Source organism: Apis dorsata, unplaced genomic scaffold, assembly GCF_000469605.1.
Source record: "Apis dorsata unplaced genomic scaffold, Apis dorsata 1.3 scaffold_86, whole genome shotgun sequence".
NCBI lineage: Eukaryota > Metazoa > Arthropoda > Insecta > Hymenoptera > Apidae > Apis > Apis dorsata.
In genome coordinates this window covers 331194-346856 of record NW_006263384.1, presented here as the reverse complement: position 1 = coordinate 346856, position 15663 = coordinate 331194, and the positions used below count along the sequence as shown (strand labels likewise).

At 24.8% G+C, this 15663-nt stretch overlaps 1 protein-coding gene and 2 long non-coding RNA genes across 3 annotated transcripts in view; 2 read left to right on the top strand and 1 right to left on the bottom strand.

Annotated features, from left to right (window-relative positions):
• Positions 1 to 267, bottom strand: part of LOC102676898 (peroxidase-like) — a 24958-nt gene extending 24691 nt beyond the window's left edge. Inside the window, exon 1 of the mRNA XM_031508443.1 lies at positions 128 to 267. The gene's annotated coding sequence lies outside the window, so the exon portion shown is untranslated. The remainder of the gene's footprint in view (positions 1 to 127) is intronic.
• Positions 268 to 2375: 2108 nt separating this feature from the next.
• LOC116185029 overlaps positions 2376 to 15663 on the top strand; it is a 20732-nt gene continuing 7444 nt past the window's right edge. The window contains exon 1 of the long non-coding RNA XR_004149742.1: positions 2376 to 2385. This is a non-coding gene — a long non-coding RNA (uncharacterized LOC116185029). The remainder of the gene's footprint in view (positions 2386 to 15663) is intronic.
• On the top strand, positions 5983 to 7242 carry LOC116185030. The gene is made up of 3 exons (XR_004149743.1): positions 5983 to 6118; positions 6228 to 6355; positions 7074 to 7242. It is a non-coding gene; the product is annotated as an uncharacterized LOC116185030 (long non-coding RNA).

Here is a 15663-nt window from a genome sequence, read left to right as displayed (position 1 = left end):
AAAAAAAAAAAAAAAAAAAAAGAGCAGTTGATATATCAAAAGCAGAAAAACAGTTTTGATTCGTTGATTGTTGCAATTCAATATAAAATCTATTCGTTCAACCTAATTTGCATAGAATGAAACCCACCGAAAATTGTTGACTCCTCGATAACTTGGGTCGGCGCACAAAACCTATTTGAAAAAGAGTAAACGAAACTTCACTTCATACACGATCTCTGGTATACCAAACACGTATTGGCAGAACGACTGAACGGGTGCGAGATACGAGTCGAACTTTATAAATGGTGGGAGAAAGTACAAGGAGTACGATCGTGGATCGACAAGTACCCCACGCTGTCAAAAGTTCTTGGTTTATGAGGATTTTTATCATCAAACCACGTTCTATTCCAATGCTTAACTTTGGAGAGGATTGCATGCCTCGCGATTCCTTCCGGTTATTCTTACGAGTTTGTTAGATTTGATTATGATTTGTATGAAACACATGAATCTTAACATCTAACATTCTGTTTAATTTGAAAGAGTTTTAGTTTATTCCAGAAACTTGAATCGAAACTCGAGAAATATTCATGTAGTTATATAGCAATATTTTTTGATATTGCTTTCGTTCATTCCTTTTTAAAAATTTAAAATTATACAAATAGATATAATACTATCTTGGTATATGTGAAAGTATTAACTTGTATATTTTACATGATATGTCTTGTATGTAGACTGATTTGCTGATTTAAATATTTCAATTGTAAAATTGTTCTTTTTAAATTCATTTATTTCAGAGTTATTAGCATTGCACAACCATAAATGAATGTTTGAATTGTTGTTATCTGTGTCTACTATTCGATGCTTCTTTTTTAATATTCCTTAAACTACATAAATCTAAATAGATTTCATTATTGTTTCATAAACTTATAGTTTGTTAATATTTGAGCTTAAACGATTAATCAAACAATTAATAAATTTCTGATCTATTATGTGCTGTGATGTTCCCCTTTCAAATATGTTTAAAATTTAAGATATGCTATCGTGTGTTAATTGTTAATATTCATTTATTTCTTGTCTAAAAATTTATCAAGAAAAATTATCATGAATAAATTTATGTTTTTCAAATAACATAATGTTAATAACTCTTAATATCAAACATATAATATCAAAAAAGATTATTTCATCATGTTAATGGACACAAAATATCATAAATTAATATTAATATTAATAAATGAACAATAATTAAAATAATAATTAAAATAATATAATGATACAAACGGTAAGAATCAATTGTGATTCAAATTCGTAGTAATATCACAATTCACTTTAGCACGTATAACGTATTAACTGGCACGCTACGTTCGAAACATAGTAGATATTTATGCATAAATTTTATCTTACAATTAGTCTATGCCATTATCTCTTTAGCAACATTTTTCAGTTTAATTTCTTAGATATGCACATATATATTGTTATTTTTTTTCCTCTTTTCTTAAATTATCTTTAAAAAAAAAAATAGAATTTTATAAATCTGCTAGGAATTATTCATGAATGTATAATCTAAAATGTGAGATTGAAATGTGAGATAATTTTGATGCAATCAAAATTAAAGAATTTTTGTTGAAAAATAGTATTATTTAAAAAGAGAATAAAGTTGGATGACTGAAGTTAGTATATTCTTGTTCTTTATAATGTTTTTTGTAACCAATCGAAATTAAATCTTCATGACGATGATTGGAAAAAAGATTATAATGATAATAGAAGAAATAAATTTACCGTGCGAAAGAAAAATCGTATATAATATGATTTCATTTTAATAAAACAATAAGAGTATTTATCAATGGAATCATATAAATTTTTCTATTCTTGCGAGATGTGAAAACGTCGACTTTATTGAAATTTTCTATCGAGTACAATAGGGTAGTTAGTTACATAATTGTGTCAACATGATATATGAAAGTGAATCATAAATTTAACAAAATTGCAAAATTCCTTATTTAATACGTGGTAAGACTGAATTCGCCTTATTGTTTTCTTATCATGTTGAGAAAAGAGCATTACAATTCTTTCTCGCTTTGGGATTCATTTTTTGTGATGTAAAAATTGTTATATTTACTTTAACAATTGAATTCATTAAATTGTGAAATATAAATTCTAAGTATATTAAGTTCCTTTGAAATTCTAGATTTTCAACTATTTTAAATTTTTTTGAAGTGAATTGACTTGATATTGTGACTTCGTTGATTTTACATAAAAATTTTTTAATTAAATATACACATATGTATTTAATTAATCATGCTTTCGAGAAATCTAAAATGTATGATATATTATATAATATAATATTAAATTAATTAAATATATTTAACTAAATATTAATGATATTATATCAAGTAAAGAAAAACTTTTGTCTGTGATAAAATATTACTAGATAGCTTGAGATTATAAGATAATCGTAATCGATAAGTGATTATTATATTTTTATCAGAATCATGCAATAATAAATTTTTATGCAGTTTTCCAAGTCTGAAACTTATTCTGAATATTTTTCCATTATGAACTTAAGAATTTTGTTAAAGATATAGAATTTCGGAATCTTTTTTGTGATATATATTTCAGAAGCTTCAGAAAATAATAAAAAACAATAAATCTTTTCTTTTTTTTTTTTTTAAACTTATATTTTATAATATATTTATTTTGTTTAGATATAAAGAAAAAAATGAAGCAATCCTGTTTGATAAATACTAAAATAAGAGAGATATTCAAATAAAAAGTCCAAAAAAAAAAAAAAAGGTGAGTTTGTCATTTATTGTTTATTTAAAAGAAAATTATGATAAACGTACAATTAAAGCTTTATCGCTCAGAGATAAAAAGTTTGTTTTCTGATAATTTTAAATAAATTGCTGGAGATGTTTTAACTCAATGTTTCTAATTATATAACGAAAAAAAAAAGTTTATTATATAGTTTATTATACAAACTATAAAAACGTTGAAGAGAAACTCTACTTGAAAGAAGGCTATAAGAAAAAGCTTGGATTTGCAAGAAATTATATAAATTGAGTATTTTAATGCCTATTTTAATGGCGAAAAGAAATTTAATTTAGATGATGGCTATTCGTTTTTTTCCTGGTGGAAAAAATTTTGTCTCCTAGAATATATAGATGCAAGATATGAAATAATATTTTGAAATATCATAGCAAAAATAATATTTTTAACATAATGAAATATAGTAATTAGAATATTTCAATATGATAATATGATCATATATATAGCCAAATTAATTGAAGACTGATAACAGAAAATAAATTATATATCTCACATAATTACCGGATATGAACATCGTTGAATATGTTTAGAGATATCTATCGAGACAAATTTACATAAATAATCATCAATTTTTTCACCAGGAAAATCTTATAAATGCTATAATCGAGTGGGAAAAAATATCACAATTTTATTTAAATATATATCAATAAATAAATAATATTTTTAGCATATGATAACAAATTGTATTTTTCAAGTTAAAAATGATAAAAATAATTTAAATATATTTATTAGAAATATTATTTGTTATGTTTCATTTACTATGCATTTATTCAAGTGATACAAGAATATTCGTATGTTTTTCCATAAAACATTAATATTTTTTTTATTAATTAATTATGTGAAACACGTTTAATCAAGTGTCGGTTATACACATAATCTCTAAATGTGTTAAAAATATTATTTTTAAATAAAACATAAATTTTTCCTCTTAAATTAATCAGATGATAAAATTATTATTGATATTGTGAAATAAAGAATACAAGAATAAAATATTTTTAAGATATTTTTTCAGTTTTGTATTCTTTATTAAGCATTTCTAATTCTAAAAAACAAAAAAAAACAAAATACATATATTTTTATATTATATATATAAACTTTTTTATTCGACATGTTGATCATACAATTATAATGTAAATATTGTCTGCAGACACTGTCTTTTGTTTTATTCTTTAACGAAAGACAAAGACTGTCCAGACTATTGAAAAATGTCTACAGTTGGTAGAAACGGTATTATAATGTTATGAAATCGATAAAACATTCAAGTTTATATATTTGAGGAACTGAAACAATTATTTGGAACAATATATCAAATAAAAATAAAAAGTTTTAAAACTGTATATGTTAATTTACAATTAGATTTTTTTTCTTTTATATATATATATATATATGAATTATACATGCATTTTCACAATTACTATGTCCTCATTAATCATTAAGTGATTAATCATTGGTTTCATAATATAGACTTTCATCAATTTATTTATATTTATGTGTATTTAAATATATTTTTTTATTTCCAAGAAAGAAATTACTTTATAAAATTAATTAATTATCTTGTCATTACATTTATGTATCAAAATAATACATCTATTTATAATAATAAATAGTAATAAAACAGTAATATATAAATTAAATTAATAATAATTAATTACAATAATAATAATAATTAGGAAATAAGTATTTTATGATTTCATTGTACATATTATTTCTATCAATTCACAAATCTTGTATACAAATAGATATCTGAAGACTCTTTAAAAATGTGTATAAAATATTTAAGTATCTGTTGACAGATTATTGTATCTTTTCATATATATATATATATATATATAGTGATCCAATTACTATGAATAATTGTTGATAACTTTTCATAAATTCATATCATCAATTAAAATCTACAAATTTTAATACTATATCAATAAAAATATATCAAAGAAATTCAAAATAACAATAACAGTGTTTACAACAATATCTTAGGTAGCATAAGTGTGCATATAATGTAATTAACTTGAGAATTATTGCTATGATCTATGCACATTTGAAATGATTTTTTATAAAACAAACAATTATAATTTTAAAATATTGATAAATTAATTTTAATATTAAATTATAAAATATTAGATTTAGATTTATTTAGATGATGATTAAATTTTTATTTATTTTTCAGATAAAATTGAGTTTCACCATAGATGAAGTATAAAATACTAGCATTTAATAAAACTTTGCTCTGAAATACCGAAAAAAAAAGAATCAGAGCTGTTGATATGCCTTCTATGATAAACTGATCAGTGTAGGTAATCTTTATATTCAATTATAAAGATTATTTTATATTACATTATAATAATATACATTGTATTTTGTTAATATATAAATTATAATATATAATGTATAATATATAATTATATAATATATAAATTAAATATATAAAGTATGCATGTATTTTTTATTATAACATAATGAAAACAATATTAATTTGTGAGATTTTTATAATGGATTTTTATAAATGGATTTAAAATATATTATAATGTTATAAAAGCTAAATAAATTTATTTGTATTATGTATTGTTAATATAGAATTATAAATATTTTTATACAAACAACAAAAGATTAAATTGATAGACTCTATTTAAATTTTTAGTTAAAGAATAAAAAAGATAATAGAATTTAATCTTAGTCATTTTCTTATTATTTTTGTATTATATAAGATATTATTGATATAGAAAAGGATTATAATGTTAATAGACTGGAATTAAAATCTGATTTTATTATTAAAAATAAGACATAATAGATCAAAACAATTTAAGAAGCAAATTATCCAGAAATACATTTACATTTGTACTTATACAATATACTTATAAAATGATTATAAAACAATTAATTATTACAGTAATTTAATTTTTTTATGTTATTGCATTCTAAGTATATAAACAAATTTTTATTTTTACAGACATTATATTTCTGTAAGATTTGGTTAATTTTAAATATTTAATTTTATATTTTAGTTTTTCTAGTTTGAATAATTTTTAAATAATATTAAATTAATTATGATAATCTATTATTTATTTTATATATTATTATATTTTTAATTGAAATATCTTTGTAAAATTTCGATGTATAGAAATCTACAATTAAAATATAATATATTATACTTTAATTTTCGCGCGACTGAATAAAGAAGTATTTTATTCCAACCAATCAGAAAGCTGCTAAGATCTAACGGCGCGCTACGGCGAGGTGAGTTTGTGCGCATCACAGTGCGCATGGTATTAGTCTACAGTTGAAAATTGTGGTGACAGGACGTGTTTCGCCGGCAGAAGTGTATAATTACGTGTAATTTTTATCGATAGAATATTATATTAAGCTTAATTACAGATTATAAAAACTTGTTTAATTAATATATGTTTGTTTAATTACTATTATTACAGAATTAAATATCGTTGTGATAAATTATCGTATGTTTAAAGTTCGAAGATGGAATGGCTTCGAAAGTATAAAAGTTTTTACACACACAAACATGTTAAAGAAATAATTGGACGACTTTCATACAAATATGGTAAGATTTTATTTAATTTAATAAAGATAGTTATTATAAATTTATTTTGTCTTTTTATGAAATGGGAATAGCTAGATTATTATATCAATTTATTCGTAAATATTTCATATACTTCTCATGTTTTTTTCTTTCTTAAATACGTCATTTGTACATTCAACTCGTGTGTTGTTATTCTATACTTTTTTTGATTATTTATGCTCAAAATCTCGAGGTTAAAAACATTTCTTATAACAGCCTTTCTAAGAAATTGCGATTTTGCGTTTTTGCGTTCTTGCGTTCGTACCACGCTCGACATGTTTCGACTTGTCGAGCGTTCCCCCCACCTCTTTCTCCTTTCCTTCCTAATTCGACATATCGAACTCGCTGCGCGGGGTGTCATTTTGTTCTCGAAACTCGTGACAATTAGACGCTTCGTTTTAGGTACGTGATCTATTTATTTTGTAATATTTATTTAACAATTATTTTTTTTACTTTTTATACTATTATAATTTCACTAATATGCGTTTCTTTAATTATTTATTAATGATAATATATTAATGATAGTTATTTGAGAAATAATCTATTCCTTTTTCTATTTTACCATTAAAATTAACATTAACTTATATTATTAGCTTCTAAAATAGAATTTGAACTGTTAATTTTCTATTTTATTTTGATATAAGTTTAAGTTCTTATACATTTTATACATTTATTTTAAAGATTTGATTTTTTTGTTCAGATAAATAGCTGATTGCTGAAATTACTTTAGGCGGGAAGAAGGATTTTCAATATGGACGCCATGATGACAATTTATATTTTATATAAAGAAAGAAGAGGTAAAATTTAAATTTTGGAAGATATATGTAAGTACTTTTATATTTTTTTTATTAAATTATTAATTCCATAATATGTATACAATTTTTTATACTATTTTTATGTAATTCATAGTTACTATTGATTATTGAATTATTGAATAATAGTGAAAAATATATATTAATATAATATAATATTAAATATAAATATTAATATTAATAATTTAAATATTAATATTAATAATTAACGATATTCTTTTAAAAATAACAGTTTTATTTTTTTTAACAAATGTTTAATAAGAAAAAGAAAGAAAATATATACATATGTATTTTATTTTCTTTTCTAAACTCCCTTCTTCCCACAATTTCATTTCCAGACTATTATAACCGCGTGCAATGCGGTTGATAGAGTCAGTGTTTGATTCGTAACAGTATTTTTTTATTTTTTTAGAGCACAATAGCTCTAAGTAAATTTAATTACAATAATCATACGTGAAATTAAAGTCAGTGCTTGTTCGCCGATTGAACAGTATAAATAACGGACGCGTTAATAGTTTTTTATTTTTATTTTTTTATTTTAAATTTTCGTTTTCGATACAGAGTAGAATCAGTGCTTTTCTCAAGAGACTAAGACAATCGTTCATCACGCGAAGAGGTAAGAAAAATTATTAAATTCTTATTTTTTAGATTTTATTTTATTGTATTTAAACAAAAATTAATAAATGTAATATTTTACATTTTGTTTACAGTTGCTGACATATTTTAATAGTATTTATGATCACGCGCAATGTGGTCGGTAGAATCAGTGTTTGCTTCGTAACAGTTTTTTAGAATATTTTATTTTTTAGAACACTAATTCTAAATAAATTTAATTATAATAATCATACGTGAAATTAGAATCAGTGTTTGTTCGCCGATTATACAATATAAACGGACGCGTTAATAATTTATTTTTATTTTTTTTTATAAATATTCGTTTTCGACACAGGGTAGAATCAGTGTTTATCTCAAGAAAATAAGGCGATCATCCACCACACGAAGAGGTAATTATCTTTATTCCTATTTAAATTTTTCTAATGAATAGTAAACTATTAGAGAATTCCAATTTTTAAATTTCAAATTTTTGTTCAATTTTACTTTCATAACTTTCATTTATTATTATTATATCTAATTTTAATTTCAATTTTTATTATATATCATATTTCTGAATTATAATGTTCCATTTTTTGTTACAGCTTTCACTTCTTCGACTTCCATCAACAATGGCAATGCAGATTCTTCGCATCAATGGTGAGTCGCATGCTTTTTGGTTCCTCTGATCACTTAATCATGTCGTAGGATGAAAGATCCAAATCGACACGAGTGATTGGTTGTATATGTAGATTTTTTCACGAGCACAATGACCGCGGATATTTATTATACCCGTGAATAGTAACATTTCTTTTTTCCATTGTTTTATTTATTAGTTTAGGCTAGGTCTTCTTGTACATCGCGTTTTTAAATATTAACAATCTTCCAAATTAATTATATAAATTTAAATCAACTATAATATTTATTTAATATAGATATTTGCAAATCAATTAAATATCTAAATATATGAATATTTGCACATATAAATGTAATGCATGATATGATAATCATTTTTAATTTCATATTTTTTTTTCATTTAATTTTTTAAATAATTATTTGATCTTCAAGAATAAAGATGATAATTTTATTTATATTTTATTTTATTCTCGTTTGAAAATATATGAAATATTATGTGCAAGAAGACATTTCGCGACAGGTAGATTTTGAAATCAAAGCTATTAAGTTTATTGAATATTTATTTTTAAAAAATGCTTTGATGAAAGAATCGCCTGAGGGTATTTTCATTCATAATAATAAAGTTTAAAGTTGAGTCAATTATATGATTAAATTATAGTTTTATTTTTTAAATATATACATTTCTTTTTAATTAATAGTTTTCATTTAGAATTTTAGAGTTTTCATTTAAAATTTCAATTTATTATATTGATAAAGTACAGTAGAATCATTAATATTTGATGAAATATGATGAGATTATATAAAATCAAAGTTTATTAATCCGTTAGATACCAAATATTTAATTAATCTATCTTTCTAGCTCAGGATTTTCAGATTTAACCCCTTCCATGTCTATTGCCAGGATCTCACTCACGTGCCCAAGTGCTACTTGGGTGAGAGAGAGGCGATGGGCATGATGACTTTAGTTCATAAGCTAATAAATATTTTTTTAGCGACTGACGATGCGTTAGTGTATCGTGCACGACGTATTTTCCACATTATGTGTGTGTGGTTAGGCTGTGGAATTGCGTCGTTTCATTTATCATTCTATAACACAATATAATCTGAGATATTTAAAATATTCACTATTAATATCATTATAATTTTCCACAACAATATTTATAATTTTTATTTTCAAATTATAACAATGATATCAAATTTTCATACCATTTTAATAATTTAATTGCCTTAAAGGGCATATTCATTCATTAGTAAATATTCATAATTAAAATTAAGATATACATGTTTTTTATCGCATTTCACGCAATGGTCATTAGCCATCGTCAGTCGATTTCAGGAAAATGGTACGTCAAGTTAGAGTGTGCGAGTTGTGTGCCAAGCTCGGGTGTCGGAGGTGTCCCGGGACGCTTTCCCTAGTGTAGGCTTTTGCGCCCGAGTATTATGCGTGAGAATCGTAGAATAAATGTGTTGGTATGCCTGTTTTGCCATTTTTTAAATATAGGGATAGGTAGGATAGGTAGTATACTTCTGGTGTGTCTGTTAATTATAAGTAGGTAGGGCCGGGCAGGTTGTCACAGTCTCTGGTCGGGTAGGCGCGTTTTCGCGTGACAACTTGTTTCAGGAAATATAATTTGAAAAATCGAGGATGAAGCTGGAATATGCGAACGGAGCATGCCATTCGTATTTGGCTTTATTCATCGATATTTCGAATTGCCGCGGTCGCGATCGCGAGATAAATTCGAAACGAACGTTGCGCTCGAGATTCTGCACGTGTACGATCGACGATCGTAATTGATAGTTGGTCGTCTATGTGCACTTAGCTTCCGCGATTTAGCCTTTTTTTTTTTTCTTTTTTTTTCTGTGATACGATTAGTGAGTCTCGAGCCTAGATTTAAGTTTCAGCGGGCATTGCGCCCGAAGGAGGAAGACCGAAGAGGCCCCGACAAACTGTCGCGAAGAGGGCTGCAACGAATGGCTTCTCATCTTTTGGATCTGTTTTGGGTCCAAAGGATGGGAAGTCATTGTTACTATTTTGTCATTGTGCTCGTTTTAGTATATGTAGTAAATGTTGTTGTGTTTGTCTGGCCAATTTGCATGCTGGCCCATCATCCAGTCATCAGATCATGGGCATCGCGGTTTTTTTTATTAGTGTTGCGATTGATTAATAACGGGTTGAATTAGTGTTGCGTTAATAAAAAATATCGCGTTTGTTTTTAATTACTTTTACTATGAATCAGTCTATTTTTTAATTTTTTTTTTTTAAATAAATTAAAGAAATTGAATTTATTCTATAATAATTGATATCATCGATTTAATATCATATTTGAAATAGTTTTTCATTTGTAGAATAATAATAAATTTTGTATTCAATTCACTTTAAGAATTAGTGTTGCGTTGACGAATGATCGCGTTTTTTGTAGTAATATTACGTTTTACAAATTGCCCATTTCCTTCCACTTGGAATGTGGAAATGTTCCTGCTCTTGGATCATTGCAATCAAAAGTGCACGCAAGTGCTGCACACAAAAGTGGTTGTACAACGGCAGTCTCTTTTGATATGGCTGCAATTTTCCGCTGTTAGTGTTGCGTATAATAAGATATGAGTGCAAAAATTAGTTTATTAAAGTTTCGTAAATATGTTTGGAACACTTTACCAAGGGTGTTTATTTTCACGAATTTTCTATCCTTTTTTTTATTTTTTATTTATTTTTTTTTGTTATTAACCAAGAATTGCATTGCAAATATAATAAAGCACTCTTCGCGTTTTTTTTGGAGAATCTAGTATATTAGTGTTGCGAAATAGAAAAGATGGTCCACTCACGGTTTGCTCGAGTTTACATTGAGTGGATAAATATTATTTTTGGTAATCCTTCTGGTTACCTTCTCGTCGTTTTTTTCTTTTCAGCATCCCTTTTATTAAGAACATTTGTTAATAAAAATACTGTTAAAAAATATACTTCTTTTTTATCAATGAACAAAATTTTCATTTAAAATTATGAATTACATATTTTGACAATTTGATTTTTCTGAAAATTGTGAGTTTGTTATAGGTACGACTTGAAGAAAATAAATAGAAGAGAAGAGCTATAATTTATTGAATTTTATTAATCTGTTCTTTTCTCTGTTTCAGAAATTCTTCAGCTTTCTTCGATATGGAATATCTCATATTTTTTCTTCGATATAAGATAAATTTTCCAATTTTTATGTTAGATAGAAAGAAATATTCAATTTTCTGATGGGTAAAATTTATAAGTGATGTGTTTAATGTTCTTTTTCTTATTAAAAGGCTTCTTCGCCTTCCCTACTCTGATTCAAAGTTTCCGGAAACAATATTTCCATTTCTTTAAGGCAACGTGATCACTTGCCTTAATTTCCTAAATTTCCTCATTCAACAACAATCAAATCCTTATAATGATAGCTACGTGATTTCGATCACTAGCCATCGTTGGTATCTCCTCACTTGCATTTTCCCAGACCACATGTGGTTCTTTCGTATCATAAATTCTTGAAAATTGTGACGTTGGTCAAAAACTGTGTGACTGAAAATATCTCTTACGTTGTTTTCGACAGACAGGGTTTATAAACAAAATATTTAATTTCTTCTGAGAGTAGGAATGTGAGAATATGAGAATATGAGATTTTGTGTTTGTGATGAATGTTTAAAATGTTTTTATGTTTAATGTATTTAAGTTTGTTTCAGGATCTTTTACAGGAACAGAAGAATGAATTAGAAGAGAAGATTAGAATTAAATGCATGCATAATTTAAAAAAAAGGTATTAATAAAATAGATGTATTTGTAAATAAGTAGATAATGGCCAAAGTAGTGTGTAGTGCTTTATGGGGATGCTTATTCTGCTTATTTTTCTTTTTCTTTTTTTTTTTTTCACGCTTTTAACTATCAATTATTTTTCATTTTCATAATGGATAGAAATGTAAAATATTGATAGAAATTTTTCTCTAATTCTTCTTCTTTTATTTTCAGATTTAGTCTTCCGCGCTGGAAAATTAAATTTTTCTTATAGCTCCTTTTGCTGCTTGTGTTGCACAACGATCAAAAATTTGAACGTTTTGCAAACGTACACGTAAAGGGAGAAAATTTATTTGACGATAAGTAAATTTTTCGCGCAAAAGGAGGGTGGATGGGACGTCCGTGGTTAGGGTGGGTCTCCGATTCGCAGCAACCTCCACGCCGGTGAGACCTGGGAAATCATTATTATTTACTATACAATTCATAATTATATCATGTGATACAATTATAAATTTTATAGCGAATAATATGAGCTAATTGGCTGCGATTATATTTTTTTATAGATAGATATTTTATGATAGATCAGTTAATTCCTATATAAAGAATACCGATTTTTATTCTTTGAGTTTACTTTTGATTATTAATTTCAATAGCAGATTGCAATTGTTAATTGTTTAAATTGATTAGTTTATCTTCTTTAGTCAGATAATTAATTATATTTGTCATGGTCACTTGCTATTTTTGTATTTTAATGAATTTTTTGAATTTTTTCATCAGATATCATTCAGAGAGATATCATTCGGTTTTAATGATGTTATCAGGAATAGGATTAAACGAAAAAAAAAAAAAGAAAATTTTGAAATATTTTATCGAAAAATGAGTATATTATATTCTAATGCAAGGGATTAGAAAAAAGGACATTGAATGTTAGGTCTATTCTGTACCTTTTTCTAAATAATAGGTTAGATTTAAAATAAAATTTATTTATTTTTTGTCGTAATAATTGTTAGTTCGTAATAATTTCCATGCATAATTTTCCTTCATATATCAATAGTCAATATTTTGATGATCTTAGTAAAAAATATTTACTTTTGATATAATAATCAAATAATAGGAAAATTTTAATTAAAATTGAAAAAATAAAGATATAGAAAAAGAAAGTATAGGGAAATTTCGAGGAATAATAAAATTTACAAGTGTTAATGATTAGATCTTTATTTTTCTAATTTTCATAATACGATTAATCCAATCTTCAATTAGTTTTGAAGTTTGGATTGTATTGGATATCTTAAGTACAATTAATCCTAATCGCGTATAAAACGTTCAACAATATTACTCTTTATTTAAAAACTAATCAGTCATACTCCATATACTCCTAAAAGTATTTCAGTCGTTACAGTCATGCAAATCAACTTAAACGCTGATCAGAGTTTTGTTAAAAATTTGAGTTATTAATAAGAATGAACAAAAAAAAAAAAATATTCTAAACAAATTCAAAAAATCTCGCACGTGCTTCTAAGTGGCAGTTAGTCGTTGAGAATATTAAGAATTATTGTATTTGAACGAGCAAAAGTAGAAATTTTAATACAGAAAAAATAGATAGATAGTTCTTATTTTATGATCCTTCATAATACGTATTTTTGGCTTTTAAAGAACTTTATCTTGTTTGTTTCATTCATTTGATTTGTTATCATGATAAATTTCAAATTGCAAGTGATCGTATTTATAAATTCCTCATTTTGATTTTGAAACTTAATTTTGCTCGATCAAACTTAACTCTTTCCTATAACAATCGATATTCAACAGTTTTCATGTATCGCCTTGAATGAAGAATTCTACAGTAATCCTAACATACAATGATTCTACAGTAATTCTTCTTTCAATATTCTTATGTATATATTTTAAACAAAGATAGTTAAAGATAATATCGTGTTGAAAATTATTGTATAAAAGTGAATGTAATTAAAATATATACATATATTTTATTATTTATAACTAAAAAATTTGATTATATTATTTTTATAATCACATCCTAGTTATATTTCCTTAAAAATATTATATAAAATCCTAAAATTTGGTTTCATTTTATATGAGCAAAGATCATATTCTGATGATTAAGAAAATATTGCTTTTTTTTTAAATTTTCTTCCTGTTCTTTTAAATCTTATTATAGGTATGATAAAATCTCTGAAGCATTTCTTCATCCAATACTTATGTAGATTACAAAGATTACTAGATTCATCTGTTATAATATCGATTATTTTCTCAAAACTTATTGCTCGTTTGAATTCTCATTTCGACTTTCTACTTTGAATTCATTGCTTCACTTAATTTGAAATTATTGATATTATTTGATTTAATACAGTCGAGTCGTTTTCTTATTGTATCAATCCATTGTGATTTCTCATTGTATTTCTCTTTTTTATTCGCATTATAATTTCTTGGAAACTATTTGGATACAATGAAATTAAATTATTAAAATTAAGATGAAATATAAGATATTGCTTATCATATAGAGAGCTCAATAAAAGATTGGAAAAATTGATATGTATGAATAGTTATATTGCTATACTTTGTACTAATATGAAAAATGGAAATATGTTTTACATATGTAAATTTTCCAAGAAATACAATTTTCTAAGAATTGGGAAATGAGCAAGACATATATATATATATACATGTTATTGTTAATTAATGAGCACTAATTAACAAAATTCAAATTAGTCATAATTAATTTAATGTTTTTATAATTACATACTGTGCGCATAAAAAAACAATGTATTGAAGTTTATTTATAAAAAAAGTAATTATATTATGAAGAAAATTGATATACCAAGAGTTTGAAATATAATTGTATAAGGTTACAATTTTAATATATTCTGAATATATTAATTAAAATAATTTTAAAAAAAGAATCATTAAATCACAATGGATTAAAGTACAATAACCAAGAAGATTCACTCATGCATCCACTTGCATACTTATATAGGGCATCCAAAATATCATGTTCTCTTATATCGTATAATAATTTTCAGATACAAAAATAAACTTCATTTAGCTCACGAGAATATATATGAAAAAGAGTGAAACAAAATAAAAACATCTCTTTTCAAACTTTAAAGAAGAGTATAATAAATGAGTAGAAGAACGAAAAACATGGCGAATCAATAAAATAAAAGTTCTCATGATCTATTGAATGCTCGTCGCAAAGGAAAACATTATACTTTAAGCGTAGGATTAAAGAAATTAGCGTATCTACGTATCTTCTATCTAGCTTCTCACTCGCGTGCATTCTCATATGAGTTCATGTTACTCCTAAATTATTCTAAAAAAATTTCCCGTAAGATCTAAATGTTTCTTTGAAATCGAATCTCCATCTATTGAACACAACACTCGTTCTTTTTTTTTTCTTTTTTTTTCTTTTTTTTTTTCTTTTTTCCTCCCCTTTCTCTTAAGAATAATATAATTTCTCCGTAGCATAGCCCCGTAGCTTGCTCATTTTA